The 25,917-nt window shown below is 33.6% G+C and overlaps 1 long non-coding RNA gene across 2 annotated transcripts in view; it reads right to left on the bottom strand.

Moving 5' to 3' along the window:
* LOC110262156 overlaps positions 1-25,917 on the bottom strand; it is a 143,906-nt gene that overhangs the window by 116,734 nt on the left and 1,255 nt on the right. The window contains exon 3 of one of the 2 annotated variants that reach the window (XR_002346786.1): positions 6,958-8,461. The exons of the other annotated variant lie outside the window; for it this stretch is intronic. This is a non-coding gene — a long non-coding RNA (uncharacterized LOC110262156). Of the gene's footprint in view, positions 1-6,957; positions 8,462-25,917 lie in introns of those variants that run through there. 2 annotated transcript variants of the gene reach the window in all.

Consider the following 25,917-nt stretch of genomic DNA (forward strand, 5'->3'; position numbering starts at 1 on the left):
GATAACAATTGCAAATATATATGCACCCAACATAGGGGCACCACAATATATAAGGCAAATGCTAACAACCATAAAAGTAGATAACAACAACAACACAGTAAGAGTGGGGAGCTTTAACACCCCACTTGCATCAATGGACAGATCAAATAGACAGAAAATCAACAAGGAAACATAGGCCTTAAATGACACACTAGACCAGATAGACATAGATGTTATATTAGAATATTCTGTCTGAAAGCTGGAGAATATACATTTTCTCAGGTGCATGTGGAATATTCTCCAGGATAGATCACATCTTGGATGACAAAACAAGCCTAAGTAAATTTAAGAAAATTTTCTAACATCTTTTCCAACCACAATTCTAGAGACTATAAATCAGCTACAAGGAAAGAAACCAGCAAAACCCCCAAACACCTGGAGGTAAAATAATATTCTACTCAACAATGGATCAATGAAGAAATTAAAGATAAATAAAAATATACCTAGAGACAAAGGACAATGAAAACATGATGATGCAGAAGCTATGGGACACATCAAAAGCTGTTCTATGAGGGAAGTTTATAGTAATATAATCTAACCTCAGGAAACAAGAAAAGATCACAAATAAACAACCAAACATTAAACCTAAAGCAACTAGAGAAAGAAGAAAAAAAAAAAAGTCCAAAGGTAGTAGAAGGAAAGAAATCATAAACAGAGCAGAAATAAATTAGAGACAAAGCAATAGAGAAGATGATAAAACTAAAATGTAGTTCTTTGTAAAGATCAACAAAATCAATAAACCTTTATTCAGACCCATCAAGAGAAAAAGGAGACCTCAAATCAGTAAAATTAGAAATGAAAAACAAGTTACATTTAGAGAAATATTTAGAGAAAAGTTAATATCTATTCATCTGAAATTATTCCAAAAAAACTGCAGAGAAAGGAACACTCCCAAGCTCATTCTATGTGGCCACCATCACCCTGATATCAAAGCCAAAGATACTGCACACACAAAACAAAGTTACATGCCATCATCACTGTTAAACATAGACACAAAAATTCTCAACAAAAAAATTAGCAAACTGAATCCAAAAATACATTGAAAGGATCATACATCATGATCAAGTGACATTATTCCTATATACTAACAACAACAAAAAAAAATTAAGCAAACAATCCCATTTACCATCATATCAAAAAGAATAGGATACCTATGATAAACCTAACTAAAGAGACAAAAGACCAGTATAAGAAAACTATAGACAAGGATGACAGAAATTAATGAGAACAGATAAAGACATAGCATAATCTTGAATTGGAAGAATCAATATTGTCAAGATGAGTATACTATCCAGGGCAATTTATAGATTCAACGTAATTGTTATCAAATTACCAAAAGCATTTTTCATAGAACTAGAACCAAAAAAAAAAAAAAACTTAAGTTGTATGGAAACACCTCAGACCCTGAATAGCCAAAGCAATATTGAAAACAAACAAACAAACAAACAGAACTGGAGGAATCATTCTCCCTGACTCCAAACTAGCTACTGTCATCAAAACAGTATGGTACAGGCACCAAAACAGAAATATTGATCAATGGTACAGGATAGAAAGCCCAGATATAAACCTATGTACCTATGGGCAAGTAATCTATGACAAAGGAGACAAAAATATACAATGGAGAAAAGATAGTCTCTTCAATAAGTGGTGTTGGGAAAACTGGACAGCTACATGTAAAAGAATAAAATTAGAACATTCTTGAAATCCTCTAACACTGTTCATGAAAATAAACTCAAAATGGATTAAAGAAATAAATATAAGGCTGGACACTATCAAACTCCTTAGAGGAAAACATAGGGCAGAACACTCTCTGATATAAACTGCAGTGATAGCTTTTTTTTTTTTTTTTTGGTCTTTTTGCCTTTTCTAGGGCTGCTCCCATGGCACATGGAGTTCCCAGGCTAGGGGTCTAATCAGAGCTGAAGCCACCAGCCTACACCACAGCCACAGCAATGACAGATCCGAGCCTCATGTGCGACCTACACCACAGCTCAGGGAGATGCCGGATCCTTAACCCACTGAGCAAGCCAGGGATGGAACCCGCAACTTCATGGTTCCTAGTCGGATTCATTAACCACTGGGCCACAATGGGAACTCCAGTGATATCTTTTTTTATCCACTTCTAGAATGATGAACATGAATCAACAAATTGGATCAAATTGAGCTAATTTGATTGAGCTTAAGGAAACCATAAATAAAAGACAACTCTTACAATGGGAGAAAATCTTTACAAATGAAGAGATGAAAAAGGTTGACTCCAAAATACACAGATATGTCACATCTTTATATATATCGATAGATACAATCAACAAATGGGTAGAAGATCGAAATAGACATTTCTCCAAAGGTGCTCAATATCACTATTAGAGAAATGCAAACAAAACTATAATGAGGTATCACCTCACACCAGTCAGAATGGCCATCATCACGAAGTCATAAATACTGAGAAGGTAGGGAGAAAAGGAACCCTCCTACTCTGTTGGTGAGAATATAAATTAGTACAAATATTATGGAGAATGATATGGAGACTCCTTAAAAAACTAAATATAGAACTACCACATAATTCTGCAATTCCTCTCCTGGGCATGTATCTGGATAAAACCGTAATTCAAAAAGATATATGCACCCCAATGTTCATTGCAGCACCACTTACAATAGCCAAGACATGGAAGCAACCTAAAAGTCCACTGACAGAGGAATGGATAAAAAACATCTGGATATTTATATGGTAGAATATTAGTCATAAAAAGAATGAACTAATTCCATTTGCAGCAACATGGATGGGCTTAGAGATTATCATATTAAGTGAAATAAGTCAGACAGAAAAAGACAAATATCATATGTTATCACTTACATATGGAAACTAATAAAATGATACAAATGAACTTACTTACAAAACAGAAACAAACTCACAGATTTCAAAATCAAACTTATAGTTACCAAAGGAAAACTGTTGGGGGGGGAAATTGGGAGGATGTGTTTAACACATACACACTACTGTATATAAAATAGATAACTATCAAAGACCTATGTATAGCACAGGGAGGTCTACTCAATGTTCTGTTAATCTATTTGGAGAAAAGTAATGGATACATGTAATTGTATAACTGATTCACTTTGCTGTACACCTGAAACTAGTACAACATTGTAAATCAACTCTATGTCAATAAGATAAAAAATAGCAATGTCACATTTCCCCCTCTCTAGCTCCCTTGCTGTCTTCTTCTAGCTTTTCCTGTAATATCAGGAATAAAGCAAGGATGCCTATTTTCACAACTTCTGTTCCACAAAGTATTGGGAACCCTAGCCAGAGCAATCAGGAAAAGGAAAAAAAGGCATCCAAATAGCCAAATAGGAACAGGAATATGGGAGATTTTGCTTGCAGTGTGTACGTGCACACAAAACACTTGTTACAACTAAAAAAAAAAAAAAATCAATTAAGTGAAGATGTAGCATACAAAATTAACATAAAATTCAGTAGCATTTATATATACTAACAATTGACAAGCCAAAAAGGAAACTAAGAAAACAATTCCATTTATAATAGCATAAAGAATAAAAATAATTAGTAATAAATGTAACAAAGAAGGTGAAAAACTTGTACACTGAAAACTACAAAATGTTGCTCAAAGAAATGAAATTAATCACAAATAAATGAAAGACATCCAGTATACAGTCATTAAGAGACTTAACATTAAGATATCGATGCTACCCAAAGCAATCTACAGATTCAACAGAATCCCTATCAAAACCCCATTGTCATTTTTTGAAGAAATATAAAAAAATTCTCAAAATTTATATAAGATTGAGGGGCTCATTATAAACCATTTTGAAAAAGAACAAATTTGGAGAACGCACCACACAATTTAAATAAAAATATACTATGAAGCTACAGAAATCAGAACAGTTTGGTGTTGGTGAAGATAGACCCTTAAAACAACAGAATGAAATAGAATCCAGGGATAAACTCTTGTGTATTTGGTCAAAATATCTTCAACAAGGTTGCAATCACTATTCAATGAGGAAAAAAGTTTCTTCAGCAAATAGTTCTGGGCAAATTGGGTATCCATGTGCAAAAAATGAAGCTGGATACTTATTACACTAAATACAAAAATGAACTCAATATAAATTAACATGATCAACGTTAAATGCACCAACATCTGTATTACAGGGGTGCCAGAAAGAGAAGAGAGAGAGAAGGGGACAGAAAAAATATTCTAAGAGATAATAGCTGAAAATTTCCCTGACATGGGAACAGAATCCCTCACTCAAATCCAGGAAGCACAACGAGTACCATATAAAATAAACCCAAGGAGGAACACACTGAGACACATATTAAATCAAACTAACCAAAATTAAAGACAAAGAGAAAATCTTGAAAGCAGGTAGGGAAAAGAAACAAGTAACATACAAGGGAACCCCAATAAGGTTATCGGCAGATTTTTCAGCAGAAACTCTGCAGGCCAGAAGGGAATGGCATGATATACTTAACGTGATGAAAGGAAAAAACCTCCAACCAAGATTACTTTACCTAGCAAGGCTTTCATTCAGATTTAAAAGAGAAATCAAAACCTTCACAGATAGCAAAAGTTGAGAGAATTCAGCAACACTAAACCAGCCTTACAACAAATACTAAAGGAACTTCTCTAGGCAGAAAGGAAAAGACAGCAACAGGAAACAAAAATTCCACAAATGACAAGGCTCACCAGTAAAGGTATATATACACTAAAGATACGAAATCATCCATGCACAATTGTACCACCAAAATTAGAAATCGTGAGAAGAGGTGGGTACAAATGCAGGACACTGGAGATGCACTTGCAATTAAGAAAACAACTTAAAACAATCTCATATACATATAGATCTTATACCAAAACTTCAGAGTAACTGCAAACCAAAAATCTACAATTGATACCAAACAAGGAATCTCTGGAGAAGAAATATATCTCATAGTAAATAAGTGCATAATCCACCATGTAGGGGGTCATTTGACATCATTCTTGGAATGCTGAAGTCTTCTTAGAACTGATTCTGATTTCTTCTCCATCAAAGAATTTATGATAATTATAATTAAATAATGCAACTGTACAATTAAATTATACAGTTCTACAATTGTAGTATTAATAATCATTTTCTCCATGGTACAATGTAAGGTCTATAATGTCTTGTTTATCACATCACCTAGAATGGTGTAATGCCTATATTGAAGAATCAATAAGATGTAACAGATTGTGAGGACATATTTATATAGTTACACTGTTTTTTAACCAATTTATTCATTTCATATTTTACTTATTTTCAGAGGGTATATTATTTTTGTTATTCTTACCAGTTGTTATTCTTATTATGCTATATAAAATATTTAATGGTATATAAGGCTTTCTTCTTTATAAATTTTAGTTGCATAATATACACAATATAATGCTAATTTTTAAAGAAAAATTGAAATGTAATAGATAATACTAAATAGTAAGGATGAAAGCCCTACAGGATGGGATGGAGTATAGAATAAATTTCCTATTTGTCTCAGCATATTTTTCATTCCACTTCTCCAGAGGGAGTCGCTTAATCTGTTTCTTAAAATCCATGATATAATAATCTGTGTGAATGTAATTGTGTTTAAATGTATGTATTTTATTCTGAAAAAAATAAATAAAAATTATCATAAATGTATGAGATCAAAATATAAAATTCTTAGAGGAATATATAGAGGGAATTTTCATGATACTGGTTTTGATAGTGATTTCTTAGATATGACACCAATGGCACATGCAACAAAAGCAGACATAGACATGAAACTACATCAAACTCTAAAAACTTTTGTTCAAATGACTTTAGCAACAGATTGAATAGCTACTTAGGGAATGTTCAAATCTGCAAATTATATCTGATAAGGGATTAATATTACATAAACAACACTTGAAACTTTTACCTATTTAAAAATGGGCAAAAGACAGATATTTCTCCAAAGACGATATACAAATTGCCACCAATGCATATGGAAAGCAGCCCAACATCGCTTTTTAATCACATAAATGCAAATCAAAACCATAGAGATATTACCTGATATCCATTAGGATGGCTACTATAAAAAAAAAGAAAGAAAGAAAACAAGCATTGGTGAGGATGTGGAGGAATTGCAACACTTATGCACCATTGGTGAGATTGTAAAATGGTGCAACCACTATGGAAAACATTATGGAGTTTCCTCAAAAAATTAAAAATAGCACCACCATGTGATTCAGCAATCCTACTTCTGGATGCACATTCAAAAGAACTGAAAGCTGGATATTGAAGAAATATTTGTATGTTCATATATACAGCAGCTCTATTCACAATAGTTATGAGATGGTTCCAATCAAGATACCCATTAACGGGGGAATGGGAAAACAAATTGTGGTATACATAGGAAATTGAATTATTCTTGGTTACAAGCTACAGCATGGATGAACCTTGAGACCATTATGCCAATTGAAATAAGATAATCACTAAAGAAAGAGTGCTATATTATTCTGCTTTTATATGGTAAATAAAGTAGCCAAATTCAAAGAATCAGAAAGTAGGATTGTGATTACTGGGGGCTGTGGGTTGGGGGAAAAGATTAACTGTTTAATATGTGTCAATTTTTAGATTTTTAATGTGAAAAAGTTCTAAAGATCTTTTCCACAACAATATGAATATACTTAACACTGTTAAACTGTGTACTTAAAAATGGTTAAGATTATAAATATTAATATAAAAGATATCAGGAAATCCTTTAAGGACCACTACACATTGATATCAAACAAATACGACTCTAATGAAATATGTATTATTAGAGGCAAAAAATATACGTACAATAATTGAAAATAATCACTCAAATAAATATATATGCATACATATTCATTCCAGCACTATTCACATATCCAAAAGGTGGAAAGAGCTCAAATGTGCATCTCTGGACCAATGGATAAACATGATATATACATACAACGTAACTGAATAAAATATGCAGAATGATACATGATACAATATGGATAAGCCTCCAAAATGTTATTTTAAGTGCAGTAAGCCAGACAAAAAGGTCATACATTCTATGATTCAATTTACATGAAGTATCTGAGATAGATAAATCCATAGATGCAGAACTCAGACTGGTAATTGCTTGGGCTGGAAGGTGGGGAAGGAAAATGGGAAGAAACTTAATAGGTAAAGGGATTAATCAGGCAGTGCTTGAAACAGTCTTCATCTATAGAGTTGGTAGTTGTTCAACATTGTGCATGTATTACACCTCATAAACTTTGTCATGAATTTCATCTCAATAAACTTAAAAAATGGAAACAACCAAACACTGAATACATAAATGTTTTATAGGATTTCTTACCAAATTATAAAGAGATAAATTCAAACTTATACAAACTATTCTAGGGAATATTTCTTTTTTTAAGGCTAGTAAATTTGAAAGCAGATGAAAAGATGAGAGTGAAAGGAGAGATATATATTAGGAAGCTTTTGTGAGACCACAGTTCTCTCACAAGACCTATGGCAGCAGAAAAAGAGGTGCCAAAAATTTGGTGTATTTTGGAAACACAGTCAATAGGAAGTGCTGATTGACTTCATGAAACATGAAAATAGCTTTCAAGGCTATCTCTTGGTTTTTAATGTGTATAAACTTTTGGGTGAGACAAACTTCAGGAAAAACCTTTGATATTTTTAAGATCAAGCTAATAGTTAACTACTTCCCTCTTAAACTTGTTATTGTAAAATAGTAATGCCATTAACTCTGATTCTACATGTAAGTGTAGGATTTCCCTTTAGAACAAATGCAAATTAAAGCCTAGAAGTCTGGAATACAAAGGTCCCTTTTACTCCACCTGCCTTATCAATAGAATTTTAATCATTGAGAAAAAAATACAGGAAACCCTCAAAATATAAAATAAACAAAAGCATTCATCTTTTTAAGGTTGGATTTAATTTGATAGTTGAAAATTTGCTGATTACCTACAGCTTTAATAGTTCTAATTAATATTTGCTAAGAACAGCAGACCAGTCTTAATTAGATTTGTTTTTAGTTTCTTAGAAATGCCTAATAAAGAGCATTACTAGAGTAACACAGGAGCAAATATACACATTTTTAGTCTAAGTTAAATATATTTATTCAATATACTTTTTGTGATTTCAAAAAATCACATAATTATAATCAAAATAATAATTTTGGTAGCATAGCTTCTGGCTTAATGAGGTAAACTTGTATATTTCATCCATGCCAAAACAAGTTCTGTGTTTTAACATCAAAGTCCCATATAAATAAGCAGGTGAAGTTTTGTACTTTGTAACTTTTCTTTTAATCACTCAAAAACTGGGCAAACCATCCAAGACAGCTGGCAGTAACAGCACTTAATTTTTTTTGCAGGGGCTACTTCCCCCTCTTCTGTTCTTTGTGCTATGATGAAAAGGAGACATGATTTTTGAGTTAAATTTCTCTTGAGTTAAAATGTTCACACCTCGGAGACCCATAGAAATACATATGCTCCCCTACCCAAGTAAATATTCATCTGTTTCAACATAATGGCTGTGTCTTCTTTTTCTATCTTCCCCATGCCCCACTTCCTGCCCTTGTTTGGGAATACATTTGGGGCTTAGAATTTTTTACAAGTAATTTGTCCTCTCTTACTCTCTGATCTCTCCCTCTCTCATTCAGAATCTTATTCAAATTGGAAAAGCTGAGACAATGAGACACAATTAGTCTTCTACAGCAGCTGCTCCATCATTACAGAGCAATAACTGTGTTTCTTTTTGTCTGTGGCATGATCCAAATGGTGCCCTTCACTCCATCTATGCAAAACTGCAATCGACAATAGCCAATTCTCAATGAGCACTGAATGTAGCAACATTTTTCATTGAAATGATTATATTGCTCTTCCCTGATCTAAGTGTTTCTGTATATAGCAATCTAAAACTATCTTGCTGTCTTTATAACAGAGTAATTCAAGATTTAAAGTAATAATATTATTTCAAAATTTTGAAAACTTTTTGACATGTGGAACCACTGTAATTTCTACATCACCACACCTCCTTACCCTCAGTTATACACAAACAACTTTTCTTCATATACATGGTTTTAAACCATTTATTAACACAGCTACTATGTGCCAGGTTCTATTCTAGGTACTGGGATTTTGACATTAAACAAGATAAAGCTCTATTTTAAAGGAAGTTGTGTTCTGATGGAGTTGAAAAAGATTAACCAAGTAAAACAACCAGTGAAATCTGCAAGCCCTACAAATAAAAGAAATAGATCTTAAATAAAAATCACCTAAAGAATAAGTATTACATAGTGTCTTTAGAACTACTCTTTGATAAGGTTGATAGTTGAATCATTAAGCCAAAGAAAGAAGTATATCACATTTAATTTGAAGAAATTTATTTATTTATTTATTCTTTTTGCCATTTCTTGGGCCGCTCCTGCAGCATATGGAGGTTCCCAGGCTAGGGGTCTAATCGGAGCTGTAGCTGCCAGCCTACACCAGAGCCACAGCAACGCGGGATCCAAGCCATGTCTGCGACCTACACCAAAGCTCATGGCAATGCCGGATCTTTAACCCACTGAGCAAGGCAGGGACCGAACCCGCAACCTCATGGTTCCTAGTCGGATTCGTTAACCACTGAGCCACGATGGGAACTCCCCAAATTTATTTTTTTTAAAGTCCAAATCTTTTAGCATATGAAGGAGCTTAGCAGGTTGAAGGGAAGGTAAGACTAGTGTGGTTAAGGCATAAGACAAAGGTAATAGTATAATAAGCTTAGAGAAGTCAAGGGTCAGACGCTATAGGCCTGGCAATGGGGTATGTGCAGGTACCATTGGGTAAGATGGTGATTGTTGGGGTAGTTGTAAAGTTTGTACAAGGGGATTAGAAATAGTAACCAAATGTTGCTGGATACAATGAAACAAAAAATAATGGAATAAATCTTGTTTACTAATTACAATCTATAACATTTATGAATATTCAAATGTATAAAACCTGGCCATATTATCATCTGATAGAATAGTGAGAACATTAATATCACAAAAAGCTCATTGCATCACGTAAGCTTGTCTTACTGTCTTGCAGCACGTCAAGAAAAGTAATTATATGTCTATATAATAGGGAAGAACAAATCTGACTCTCTATCAGCACTATTGTTGTCTATGCTTAGTCATGCTGGCGCCACACCTTTTTTTGTGAAAGAATGTTGCCTGCAGTCTGAAATACAGAGGATAGCCTATTCTCATGCTCTGACCTTTAAGAATCCATCCTCATAAAGATAAAAAGTTGCAGAACAAAAACAACATTGCTCCTACTGGAGGTCCACAGGAACATGGTGACCTAACCTATGTGGACAGATGCAAAAAGGAAGGAATCTGACACTAAGAAGTTTGTAACAACTAACCACACTCCTCCCTCATCTTGCCTTTAAAAGGACTTTGCTGAAACCCTTCAAGGAGTTCAGGGCTTTTTTAGGGAAAAAAGCCACCAGTCTCCTTACATGGTCCTGCAATAAACCTTTCTCTGTTCCAAACTCTGATGTTTGGGCATTGTTCAGCCTCACACAAACTTTCATTTGTTAACATCTACAGATGACAAAAGTAAATACAATTGGCCTTTGACCAATGAGGTTTGAACTGCACGGGGATCCACTTATACAGGGATATTTTTCAATAGTAGATGCTATAGAACTACACGGTCCATGTTTGGTTGAACGTACACATATGGAGGAACTGAAAAGATGGAGGTCCAACTATAAGTTTTATATGAAATAACCCACCCTCACATGGTTCAGGGGTCAATCGCACATGAAATGAAAAGTATCAGTACCCCTAGCTTGATATTTTCTAATTATACACAATATATAAATATATATTATTAATATATAATGTTTAACATTATATAGCATATGTTAAGTTTTATGCTCCAAAGCAGCTTTAGAACCCATTTCCTGTAATGATATAAGGATAATTTGTGCTTCTAGGAAGTCTTTAAGATTCCATAAGACAGAATTTCAGTGAGCAGCTTATACAGATTTATTACATTTATGGAATACATAAAATCAAGCTACATATTGTATGGAAACATCTTTTAAACATTTATGATGGTAATGATAAAATATGATTTATTTTAATCTAAAATGCATATGATACTATAGTCATTATTTCAATAAGCAATAATCAAACTTTATTATAGCAAGCCACTCTTTAGAAATAATAAACTTGTAAAAATAAAAAAATAGAAAAGAGCATCAATATCTCCATAATGAAAAATGGAGAATGTTATTTATTTAGAAGCAAATTAAAAAATCAAAGTATTTAACAGCACTTGTAGGAAAGCTTATGTGTTAAAATTTCCAGATAAAATATAGTTGTATATATTTCTGATGCTATCCCACTGAGGGTTTGGCTGGTATGGTGATTAAAATCAAAAAGGCTTTGTTAAATGAGTGGTCATTGATTTGCTTTTTAACATCAGGTTAGATTTAGACATACATTATTTCAGAGAGGACATTTATAGGAACAAAGTCATGGAAACAGAAATGAGAGCACAAACTGAAAAATAGAGCAATGCAGTTCATTCGTTTATGATACACAGTGTGAGTGGGGTATACATTACAAAAAGTATCTAAGAATCATTATCTTCAACACTTTGCAAAATAGAATTAACCCTTATTTCCGACTCCTTATCTCCTTTCTCTATTCATTCCTCCTCCTCCTGCTACTTTATTTTCCCACATATCTGATTATTTAAAAGAATATCACAATATTCAATAATATGTATGATCTTTAATGTTGTTGTTCTCCTGTAATTACAGTTCTTAATTGCCTTATAAGCATTTCCTTATAAGTGCTTATGAATGTATTTGCCAGGGTAAACAAATAAGTACATAGGTTTATTTAATTCTCCTGTGCATTGAGCTAAGAATTAAATTAAGGATGATCTATATTGCCAGGCACCCACGACCCAATCTGAAATTAATCAGAGATTCTTTATATCAGGGGAATCTAAGGCACAAGAGCTATATTTATGCTAATTTTTGTTAATATGGCTGGAAGGCATCCGAATATAATAGAACACAGAGCAGCCTTGAAGTCATTAGAATTCATTTCTACACTTTACCAAAGATCATTCATACTATACAACACTAAAAAATTCCTTTTGTCTCCTGACGATATAGTATGAACATCTTTGTGGGTCAGCAATTATACTTAACTTGATTCCAACAGTTGCCTTGGACTTAACTGTATTGGTACAGGATGTATACAAAACATATTTTCCATTGTCTACTTATGTTTTTATACTTAAGTTGATTTTAATGTTGTATGCTATTAAAAACTATGATATAACAAGCATCTGTTGATATTCTTCCTTGAACACATATGAATATCTGTACATTTCAACTTGTTATTGACAAGTTATATTTTAGTAATTTATTATCCTAACATTTGAAGTCAAGGACCTGGGAAGTTGTAAAACATTAACTGTCCTTCTATTTTTATTACTATCCCATGGTCCCATGTCAAATATCTACATTGGGTCATTTATTAAAAAGAAGTGGTTGGAGCATTGACTATATTTTTTTTGGTGTGGGTGCATATATTTTATAATTCCAACAATAAGAGGTTGTGTATAGAATATTAGTTCTACCATAAACTGTTATAATTTCAATCCCCAAATATAGTAGGTGTTTTATCTAATTTAATGTATATTGATATTTTATAAAATTGTACTGGAGTATAGTTGACTTATGATGTACACTTTTCAGGTGTACAGCAAGTTGGAACCATGTATACATATAAATATATCCATTGTTTTCTCCAATATAGGTTATTTCAAACTATTGAGTAGATTTTCCTGTGCTATATGCTAGGTTATCATTAATCATCTACTCTGTTTGGAATATACATGTCTATTATGTGTCTATTCAATGGTGTATTTATTTAGAATATAATAAAACTTCAAGAATAACATTCGGCCATAAAAAAGAATGAAATCTTCCCATTTGTGACAACATGAGTGGACTTTGAAAGTATTATACTAAGTGAAATAAACAGACAGAAAGATAAGTTACATATGATTTATTTCATTTATATGTGAAATCTAAATATAAAAAACAAAAACTCCCACAAACCCCAGAAAACTAAATATAGCTCATAGATACAGGAACAGATTGATATCTGATAGAGGAGGCAGGAGTTAAGGGGTGGAAAAATGGGTAAAGGTAGGCAAAAGGTACAAACTTCCAGTTAGTATAAATAAATCATGGGGGTATAATGTACATCAAAGTGACTATAGTTAATGACACTATATTGCATATTTGAAAGTTGCTCTGAGAGTAAAATTTAAAAGTTCTCAGCACAAAAAATTATTAACTAGGTATGATGATGGATGTTAACTAGACTTATAGTGATGATAATTTTTCAATATATACTAATACAGAATCATTATGTTGTGTATCTGAAACTTTGTGTCATACATCAATACCTCAATAAGACTGTAAAGATCACTATTTCAAATATATAATTCCTGCTCAAAGTCACATCTGTTCAATTAACATTTCTGATCGATTTTTTTCTAGGCAATTGATAACAAAGATACTCTTTTCATCATAAATCTGTAATAAGTTGATACAAAGTTAATTCTAAAGGGAATAAGCACACGTTATCATTTAGTACAGAAATATGTCCCAGTCAGAAAGACCAGCACAACCATCTACCCATTCACTTAAGCAAAAAAAACAAGGACTACACATTTTCTGCTTCTTCCATCTACCCAAAGCTGATAATGAACCAGGACACACTGGTACTACAAAGCAGCTCCTTTCTGTTTTGCAGATTCAACATTCAATTTAATTGATTGGTACTTATGCTGTGTGGGTTTTTAAATACTAGGAATATTATACCTGATTACATTTCAGTCCATATATAATCAATCTCCAAGAATGCTAATTTCCACTCATAAGCCTCTTGCATATATCTATTTCTCTCCATCTTCACATAAAGATGCATGCAAATATTCTAAAACAGGACAGTACCATTTCTATGAATACAAAAATAAATCCAAATTCCTAAATCAAAGATCTTGCAAATATTTGAAGGTTTTAATTCTTAAGGCGAAGTCCAAGTTCATTTACATTACACAAAGCATTTTTTTTCTCATAAGATGTAGTGGAGCCAACGTACTACGTTGTGATCTTGGTTCCAGAATTTTTAAATTTTTGCTTTGGGGCAAAAGATTTAATAGTTCTTTAAGTTTCTTTCTTTTCCTTCCTTCCTTCCCTCCTTCTGTTGCACCCATGGCATATACAAGTTCCCAGGCTAGGGCTCCAATCAGAGCTATAGCCTCTGGCCTAGACCACTACCACGTCAATGCCACAAAGCAAGACCAGGGATTGAACATGTATCCTCATGGTTGCTAGTCAGACTCATTTTTGCTGAGCCACAGTGGGAACTTTGCTTTTTCTATCTATGAAGTATGTATGAAGTTTCTATCCATGAAGTAGGTATTATTATCTATTGTATAGATATTTTAAAGATTTTGGCATATTCCTCAGTTTTTAAATAAAAGTATATCTCCATAATCTCTATCACCATCAGTCACCATAGTCATCATCAAACCTCAGTATTACAAATAGTTCCCACCCCATTGTAACTTCATCTGGTGCTAATCTACAAATTGAAATATAGATACTGATATCAATATTTAAATGCTCAGATAATCCCTCATTCTAGTTTTAAGTGCCCATCTCTTGGAACTCTTACTTTACCATACAAGGGCACTGGAGGTAGAAAATTCAGTTTAATCTTCTGTCGTGAGACATGTTTCTACAATATTTTTTTAGTCTATTTGCTGAAAGCTCCATCTTGTCCTGCTTTACTTTATCCCATTTTTCTGCTTGAAAAACAGTCACAGTGCTGGTGAATGACTTAAAAGCTTAAGAACAAAGACCTAAAGGCATAAGTTATTCATATGGTCAGCTGAAAGAGGACATAATGTATTGGTCTAGGCATGCCAGACCTGTGCAGATTGGCACGCCGTTTGCACAGCATATGTCCTCTTAAGAGAAGAAACTCATGGTCCCAAGTGGTTTATGAGCGGTTGTTAGAATATGCATTAGCAAAGAGAACCAAGGTGCAAACCTAGGCACGCAGGGGTGCCGCAGACAGGCATGCCCTTTGAGGAAGCACAGTGATGATTCTCTAGATGCTGTGCATAGTTAATGCCAAGCTTCCTAAAATGCTACTGATTGTTAAAAAAAAAAAACAAAAAAATAAAAAAACAACCCCCCCCATATCCTGCACCTATAGCCCCCTCCTCACTTGATGTACTCCCAAAGAGCACAATAAAAGCAGTGTGGTTTCTTGAGGCAGCACTCTTGGTCCCTGAGATCTTGAGTCCCCTGTTCACACCTTTAAGATAAATGTCTCCGTCTTGCTTTATATTAACTTTTCCCTTAAGTTCCACAGCACCCGTTCTTCAGCCCTAACCTCCTGAGCTAGCCTCGGCAATCTACCATTCTCATGATATAATTTTGTTCCCAGTTCTCAACATAGTTTGCCTCATAGTTGTAGGAAATGAATGCGTCCGCCATCCAAGCCCTCCTGTTCTCACGGCATGCTTTATAGGGTCATGTGAACATATTTTTTACGAAGAGAATTATAAGTTTTATTGTAGTTGATTTACAAGGTTGTGATAATTTCTGCTGTACAATAAAGTGACCCAATCATACATATACACATATACATTCTCTTTTTCCACATAGATTATCACAGAATACTGGGTAGAGTTTGCTGTGCTACACAGCAGGTCCCTACCAGCCAATAATTCTATACACCTCAGTGTGCATATGCCAATCCAAAGCCCCTTTATTTGACCCCTTAGTAGGCAGATATACACTATCTTTAAATATTACACTCATGTCATTCAAGTTAGAGCTCCTGCATAAACCAAAGCTTCCCTTTCAATATGTGGCTCATTCTAATCTACTGCAGGAGATGTTACAGCATTACAGGAGTTTTCACCATTTCACTGACCATTTGCTCTTGTTTCAATCTGATTAATGAAAGATCCAGTTTGAGATTAATTTTTTAAATGTCTCATTTTTGTATTCATGCCTTTTTTTAAATAAAAATTTTATTTCTATTTTGTGGATGTAAAAACTAGTGTATTGAAATGGCACCATCTGGTTAGTTTATAAAGTTGCAGAGCTTGGAACAGGACACAGGCTCCCTCATAGTGGCCTTGGTTTTCAGTTTCATACATTGGTGGCTAGAATTTATAACCCTCAGAGAACAGGGGTAGCAAACTACATCCAGACACAGGTATGAGGCTTGCTCACATGCTTTTTGTAATATATACTTTCATGTGAAGGATTTACAGGAGAGGAAATATATAGTGTTGAGATGGGATCATACTTAGAACATAACGTAGGGTGAAAATTAAAAAGTGGGGTGAAAATTAAAAGTGGTAGCATTAATAAGGTTTGGATTTTAACATAACACCTCACAAGTTTGGAAAAGATAGGTGTGATAAAGAAACTCAATGAGCATAAAGAAACTCAATGAACATACTGTTAAGAGAGAATGGGAGCCAAAGTTTCATGTTGAGTGAATAGATTGCACATTTTATTGCTTGTGTCTTATGCCTGACAGTGAAATAGGTGAAGTGTGTCTTTGTACTTATAGAATTCTCAGTATTACATTCTACATGCCTTTAACTTTACAGAGAATGTAAGCATTATCAGTGAGTTCGTAGAAGCTTAAGAAATGGGGGAAAATGTAAAAAGAATATTGCCACTTAATATTCCGCCAAAATACAGCCTTTCCAGACTTTTTGGGGAATACTTTAAGAGCAGTTTCAGGTTCACAAAAATATTAAGAGAAGGTACAAAGATTTCCCAGATATGGATGCTGATTTGTTGATAGATTAGGTGGTAGAAAGACAGATCATTAAATAATTATTGAATGCTTATTTATATATTCTCAATTCATTATGAGGCAAATGCATCAGGTAAGAGTAAGGAAGAGTTCAAGGTGTGTTGGAGTAGTCAAGAAAAATGTGAAACAGTCACTTAGGAAAATGAATATGACAGGAAGTAAAATAGCCTTATCAAGAATATGTTTAAGATTAAAAAATAGGGAGTTCCCGTTCTGGCTCAGTGGTTAACGAATCCGACTAGGAACCATGAGGTTGCGGATTCGATCCCTGGCCTTGCTCAGTGGGTTAAGGACCCGGCATTGCCGTGAGCTGTGGTGTACGTTGCAGACGTGGCTCGGATCCTGCGTTGCTGTGGCTCTGGTGTAGGCCGGCGGCTATAGCTCCGATTAGACCCCTAGCCTGGGAACCCCCATATGCCGCGGGAAGCGGCCCAAAAAACTGGCGAAAAGACCAAAAAAGAAAGAAAAAAAAAAAGAATAAAAAATAGATCTCATATTCTGCAATTTAAAATGCGATCTATCAGTGCCATCATCATCAGAAACAAACCAGAGTTTCTGTACATGCATCATAAATATTTGTAAAAAATTCATGAAAATGTGGGTATGTGTGAAATGGCGGGGGAGAGAGAGAAGGAGTGAAGATTATAATCTGGAGCATTTTTGAAATACAAGATATCCTTGAGTGGTAAAATTAGAAGTTAGCCTTACTTTCTTCTTTATCTACTTTTGGATTCCTTCGATATTTGAAAATGAGAAGTACTTTACAATAAATATGGTTGAGAGAAGGAGAGGAAAAGAGAGCTTTCTCAATGCTTCTGTGTAATCCTCCATCACAGATTTAGTATCAGACACATTTCCCTTCCTGATATACAAATTATTTCAAGCATGTTGTCAAATTATTTCAAGCTTTCACATACGATGGGATGAGGTCAAATCTACTATAGCGAAAGTGTCCAGTCACTTGCTCATCTGGACTTGAAAGTTTCACCACCGTATCTTTTGGAGTTGTTTTCAGCTTTAATCATGAGTTTGTGGTGACTTCTAGCAGCACAGGGTGTATACAATTTTTAAAAGTATTAATTTGTATTTCCTGAGACCTGTGGAAGTTACTTTATGAAATAGTTTTCAAATATTCCATATTTCCATACATAGAGAATACTAGGTATTTTGTTCATTCATTTGTTTCATCTCCATTGTACTGATCTTTCTGAAAATGATTTTATATTCTTTAATGTAAGTAAAATTCCTATAGTTTAAATGAAGTTATTACTTTAATGAATAGATCTTTGAAATAGCCATTATTTTACAATTTTTTTCATAAATAAACCTAAAGTTATATGGAGGAGCCTAGAATATTTTGGATCATATGAAAAATACTAATACTTAAAAATTATTTTGCAAAATAATGGCAGTAACTAATCATTTATATATGTAGATAGATATTGATTATATATAGATTTATAGGGAGATATAACTAGTCACATATATATGTAGACATAGATCCTTTTCCATATACTCCTACCTTATTTTCATGTAGAAAAAGCTCATATTGATTTGATTTTTAATAGTTAATTATTAAGAATGTATTTTAAGCAAACAATAAGAACAAAAGATCTCTTTTAAGATGTTTGTCTGAATAAAGATTAAGCATTTGAACAGGGGAGGTCAAGAAAACATGATATATATTTTAGTAGCTAGGTGAATAATTTCCCAGTCTCTTCAATTTTTCCCTTTCCTTTTTTCCCCCCACCATACTACTCACAGCCTTAAAAATATGCTAAACTAATTTAGAGAGCATAATCTTATTGTTTAGATGTTAAATATACAAAGCATATTTTCATTATCACTACCAAAATCTAAAAAAATTTAAAATCTGCCCTCAGTTGCATTCAGTAGATAATAGTTCAAAGTCGCAAAGAATTAGTGAGGAAGTTTCTTGGAAGAGGAATATTTAAATAAGGAGGTAGAGGAGATAGATGTGTCTGTTATTTCAACCACAGTTGATTCTATCACGTCATTAAAATATGCTTTACTCAAGTTGAACATTCTTTTAAAAGCATTATTTTAATATGCCAAAAGAACTATCCCTTTATAAATGTATACAATGATCTTTGTTTGCATGTCAGCATAAATGATAAAGTCAAGTGATAATATAAAAAAAGACTACTGATTGGTACCAGGACAGCAAGACTATTACTGGAGTCTATATAAATCATCTCTCCTAAACTACTGTATGACTTGGAGCTATAGTCAACTTGATAAAAGCTAATTTGGAGAAAAGGCATTTTATATGTGTCCTTGATGCTATAACTGTTACTCTATTCATCACAAAATAATAATGACAGTGTTTTGAATATGTGGAAATCCATGAATAATGAATTTTGGTCTCAGCTTTTTATAGTATCTTAAAAAGATGAACATGTAACATTTTTCCTGATCTTATTTGGGGACTTTTCCTTATGGAGTGCATGGTCTATCCAATCCATATATCACATATTTTAAAACATTGTATTTGTACCTTTTAAATAATTTTATGATGAGTTAATCAAAATTATTATTCCTTTATATTTTTATCCTTTGGTATTCGCTACAAAATTAGCCATTATATAGGCATAAACTTTAATTCACTCTCAATTAAAATTTTAAAATATTTATTCATTATCTGATCAATCAGTCAAATTGCTTAGTTATTGTCAGTGAATCCCCAAAAGGAATTCTCGTGGAACAACAAATGGGTTTTGGGGTATATTCAGTTTCCTGGCAACAAAGGCAGATACTTAAAATTATTCTGGTTTCCAATCTTATTCACCTATTTTTCCTGCCTATTTTCTAAAAACAATGTTGCTTTTTCTGGAGACAGGAAACCCAAAAGGTAAAACAAAGGCCACATGTACAGGTGAATGAAATAATTAAAAGAACTAGGTTTTATTTATTTTTTGCTTTCTAGGGCCACACCTGAGGCATATGGAAGTTTCCAGGCCAGGGATTGAGTTGGAGCCACAGCTGCCTGCCTGCACCACAGCCACAGAAACGTGGATCTGAGCCATGCTGCGACCTACACCACAGCTCATGGCAAAGCTTGATCCTCAACCCAGTGAGCAAGGCTAGGGGTCAAACCCACATTCTCATGGATACTAGTCAGGTTCATAACCTGCTGAGCCACAGCGGGAACTCTAAGAATAGGTTCTTAGTGTCATTGTGGCACTGTGTCTAGTATGCCATTCCTATCTCTGATATCTTAATTATATAAAACAATTAAATGCTTTTAATAACCACAAATCTGTCAGTTTATAACCCAAGTCATTCCTAACTGGTATATTTCAATATTTGACTTGATCTTAAAACAACATAAGAATTTCCTCCATAATCCAAACTGACCACTCGCAGGATTGACTCTGCAGAATGCTGAAGTAGGAAGTCACATGATTATTGGGCAAACTGTCAAGTTACTATGAGTTTCACATTCCCGCATGAGCAAGAGTACAGGGATTGTTCCTACCGATTAGCTGTGTGCTACTTCAGTAAGAAATGTCCCACAGATACCTTGAATCAGGTTTAAGATTACCAGAGGCAAAAGTAAAAACTTAAGACATGAAAAGTAGAAAGGCAGTTCTTCATACCTAAAGAAACTCAGTGACCAAGCAGCTGAAAAACATTCAGCCATATGGATGGGCAGTAAGTGAGCTCTCCTGTGATGGTCAGGTTATTTTCACTTGAATCCATGAAATGCCAAAAGCACTCCAATGTCAAGTCAAGCTGACCATAGCAATAAAATAGGATTTTTCTTGAAACTTATTTCACTCTTTCCACACTAATTTTAGATGATCTATTAAATGAGGGAGTATATTAGTTTCCTAATGTTACTAAAAATTACTATAAACTTAGAAATTTAAGATGACACAAATTATCTTATCGTTTGCAGGTGAGAAGTTTGACATGCATCTCACTGAGCTAAAATTAAACTGTTGCAGAACTGTTTTTCTTTCTGGAGGCTATAGGGGAGAATTTGCTTCTTTGCATTTTGCAGCCTCTAGAGTTCTAGTGCATTTCTTGGCACATGACCCCTTTTCCATCTTTAAAGCCAGAAAAAGTGGGTTTTTCTGACCCTTACTCAACATTTCCCTGTCCCCCCCATTCCCTAACCTGCAAATCTCTACCTCTAAGATTTTTACAATGCAATTACAATTGAACCTCATAAAATACATTATAAAGCAGTAAATTAAACCTTGGGAAAAAAATTAAGGCCTATATGATTGACTTTTTTTTAATACATTTTATTTAACTATCCTTATCAAGTGCACATTAAGCCTAACATTAGTTATTTGCCAGTATGCATTTTGTATATTTGTGCAAGTACTATATTCATATAAAGACAAAGCCATAGCTTAAAAATTTCAAACATTTCCTTTCACAGAAACTTATATTAGAATCTGTTTTTATGGTGTAATAGATATTTGGGAAAAAAATGTTTCTACCTTTGTAAGAGGTTACAATAAGGTAAAATGGGCTTGAAATATATAGGAACTCAATTTTCAAAACATTCTAAAATCTGACTATAGGAAAATTTTAAAAAAGCTTATTAAAAAGAAAATGCAAAAATAAAATCAGTGAGGTAAATATGCACGTATCTATATAGAAGTGGGTTTAATAAAATATTAAGTAAACTTTAGGAGAAGGTAATTTGTGATTTGGTATTCAAGTACTTATCAAAGTGTGTTTTAAATGCAATTTCTTAAATTTTAAAGAATGATTCTTTGAAAGAAATTGAGTTTGCTTCTATTATTTTAATGCCTTGTTATAATTTCCCACTGGACTCTATTAGATAGAACACTTGATGTTTAAACTTTAGTTCTAATGCACAAAGTTCAATGAGCTGAAGAATGGAATATCTAGAGACAGTAGTCAAGATTATTTTTCCTATTCACAAATGGTGGTTATATGAATGTCTCTAAATCAGTGACTGAAAATAATAAACATGTAATGATTCAGAACATGATATGTCTTATAAATACACTCTTACAAATTAGATTTTTTTGAATTTGACTTTGTTGCAATGACTGATTAATTATGTGTCTAGGCACAGATTTTTTCATAAAACAATTAAAATGTTTATATAATTGACTACATAATTAACTAATGACTGTCAATTAATTATTGGCTAATAAGTGGTGCTGAGTATTGTACCAATTTTAGCAAATTATGTTTAATGAATATGTATGCATTACTTACTCTTTAGAAGTCTCGCATTCTTCTGCACAAGAGACTAACACTTCAAAAACTGGAGAAAATGCCACATTAGATCACTCATTAGAAACTAACAACTATAGAACAATAAAGTGGTACTCTAGCCATGTGAATCAAGATGAATATAGAATGGAATAAGATTCATGAAATAGGTTAGGAATTTAGATTAATCCTGAAAGAAAATATTAGAAAAAATAAAAAATGAAAAGAATAATGATAGGGAAGAGAAAGAATGTAGAACATGTAACAGTGATACACAACAGAAATTAAAAGCATACATTTGGATTAATAAAAATATGTTTTGGGAACAGCATATGAAGTTCCTGGCCAGGGATCAGATCTGAGCTGCAGTTGCCACCTAAGCTGCAGCTTCTGCAAAGTTAGATCTTTATCCCACTGTACAGAGCCAGGGATGGAACTTGCGTCCCCTGCTCCCAAGATGCTGCCAATCCCATTGTGCCACAGCAAGAAATCCAAGAAAAATACGTTTTGACTGTTATTAATATAAAGAGAATTGTGAGGAATAAGAATGATTAGGTAATATGAGGCCATACAGTAGTCCTGAGTTGATTCAATAAAATAGATAAAAGCAATAGAAATATTGTTAGAAGTGCTATGGTGGTGTCTTTACATAAAATGTGCAAAGTATTAATCTCCATTGTAACGACTTGGTCACTGTATAATATATCTGAAGAGAAATAGGATATTTCAGCTAACTATCATTTCAAGTGAGTCAATTTTGTAAAAATCTTATGAAATTAATATTACAATGTTAACTGTCATTTCTTTCTTTAAGTGAATGGAACTTGGTATTTGTGATTCTTCTAATTTGCATTATGTTTCCATGTAAAACAACCTAACATTAAAAAGTTAATAAAAGCGCATAATTGTTACATATTTAAAAAATTCTCTATTATATATAAAGCCAATATTTAAATTTTTATGAGCATTAAAATCACCACAGGACTATTTAATATTTACTGATTTATAAACAGACCGAGAGTCACTTTAGTATGAATTCTGGATGAAATCCTGAATTACCTCAAAAGCCTTTCAAGGGACTGCGGTAAGGGATCAATGACCAAAATGCATAGGTAGTTTCTGTCTAGAATACAGAAAATTGGAAAGAATATCATTCCCCACTTTGAAACAAAATCAGAGTAACATAAAGTTAGTGCTTTTCTTGAAGTCATCAAAATGCTCGAGTTCTAGGACAAACATTTGCTCAATTCCAGGAAGAAACAAGCTTTCAGGTAGAGACTATATTCACTTCTACACAGTGTGGTCAACAGTGATGTAAGGCACCATCCAGGAGGGAGAGAAGTCAGCTGGAGTTTAGACAAAATGCTAAAGCTAAGTATGGGACACTATGACATCATGCAACTGCTTACAATACCTCACAAAAGGACTCTGCAGATTCTTCTCCTTAAATGCCCATTTGGTATTCAGGAAAAAAGTCAGGGGAAAAGCAACTGACCAGAGCCTGCTTCCATGGAATAGGTATGTGGGGGTGATTGGCTACAGCAGCAGCAAAGGTGCATCACCTCAGCCCAGCCTGGATGTTTCCTCACAGGAGGAGAGGAGATACAAACAACTCTGCGCACACTAGGTCCATCCTACAACAACATCGTAAGCACACTGCAAGTAGCCTGAATAATCAACAAAATGCAGACCTAGCCTGATTTCTGCCTGGATTGATTCCAATCTACCCCCCATCCCAGTTAATGATCGGGCCGAAGTGAAAGACAGGTGCTGGGTATAGGCTGTGTTTGGTGAGGAAGAACTGAGTATGATAAATAAGTATACTGTTAGTAGGAAATTCATTGTAGTTATTTATATTTAAATTTTAAAGTAGTTTAAACAATGAATATATGAATTTTATTTTTGTACTTATTAGAGAGTCTGGATTCAGACATTCACACCAAAATCTTTGGTCACCTTCATTTTTAGAATGCCTCTAAAGCATCACTCCAGGTATTGCTACATATAAATATCTAAGCTAATTCATATTGACCAGCCTAGCTAGTAGATTTTAAATGAATGAGAACAAACTGGTAATACATTACAGTACGTTTAGAAAATTAGTTCTAAATATTGTCCTATCTTCCTAGTATAGACCTTGCCTTTTTCTGCCAAATGTGTGTGGTGTGTGGGTTGGCGACGGGGAGAGGGTTAGGAAGATGGCTGGTAAGAAATTTCAAAAAGTCATTTTACTCATTCACTACTAAAAAAAATATAGTTATTCCTATATTGGTTTTTGAAAGCATGTAAACGCACTATTAATCAAAAGTTGTGTTCTTATGGGTTTAAAGCAGCCATATGAATGAGACCATGCCTTATACATTTACATTACTAATTCTGTAGTGAATCTTCATTAAAGTATGTTATATTGCTCAACTATGCTCTGACACACAGTGGAACTCCCTTCAATATACAAGAACTAGTATTATTTGATGCATTACTCCATCAGGTGTTTACTAAAAAAAATGTGACATTTACCAGGGAACTTTGATATCAAAGATACATCAGTTCCTTGTATTTGCAAAGATGAAGGTAAGCACCAGAACAAAAAGCCTTAGGCAAGTGTGATAGGTTATCTGCTCTAATTACAATCAGTATTTAGTGGTTCTCATTTCAGAATAGGTACAATGTCTAATTTATTGGCAAGAGTGTAGGTGCTAATTTTTCTTGTAAATGAAAAGAACAAGTGTTTTTGAATTAAATCAAGCAGCTGCTTCACAGTCAGTAATACTAATAGCCACCAACAAAACTCCAAGACATTACTCTAAATTGTTTAATGAACTGCTTTTAATAAGTAGTAAACTATAACCTCGATGCCCTCAAAATGCTGGACTGGGGCTTAGTTATTCAACTTTAATTGACCTCTCAGTGGCTCCCTGCATTTATTATAGTAGGGCAGAGCTGAGCTTTAAAAGCAACATTGCACAGAATTATTTATCAGTATATTTTAAATACCTGAATTCTGGCTATCTGATTGGCATTTGTATTTATAATCTGTTATATGTTTAGGTATTTTTTGCTATTCTGTCTAGGATTTTTTTTTTTTTTTTGCTGTATGTTTAACTATAAAGGACACTGCTAGCCTACTCATTTTTGTCTATTCATTGTTCCCTAAATAACATCCTCAGTTGCTAAAGTGATAGACAATGATACAAAACAGTTAAAAAAAAAAAAAAAACCCTCAATTTTAATAGATAACTGGACACTTCACACCTTGGAAACTGTACAGAAAACTGTTCAGAACTTAATTTTATAATCTGGAAAATATTGAAAAGTTTTGATGTCAGCCTATGTTTTTATATTAGGACGCTTTCCTTCTTTTTGAAAATATTAAGATCCAGATACTGAGTCTAAAATGACTAGGACTACATGTCACAATCTTGTGTCATTATCAGAACTACTAACCACCCTTGCTTGCTTTCAAGCATTGATTTGAAAATTCCAATTTCAAATAGGATTCAAAAATACTCTGAATACATAAATACAATGTATGCTAGCATCTCTCCCATCACAACTGTTTTTGGAGGTCTTCCAGTAAAGTTTGGAAACTCCATCTTTCATGTGTCTTTCATAACAAGAAGTCTGTAACTTCTATGCGGCATCCATGACAAAACAGTACATTTAAAACAAGTCTAATACCTGTTATCACCATATTTAAAATTAAATCT

This window comes from Sus scrofa, chromosome 8 (assembly GCF_000003025.6).
Source record: "Sus scrofa isolate TJ Tabasco breed Duroc chromosome 8, Sscrofa11.1, whole genome shotgun sequence".
Classification (NCBI taxonomy): Eukaryota; Metazoa; Chordata; class Mammalia; order Artiodactyla; family Suidae; genus Sus; species Sus scrofa.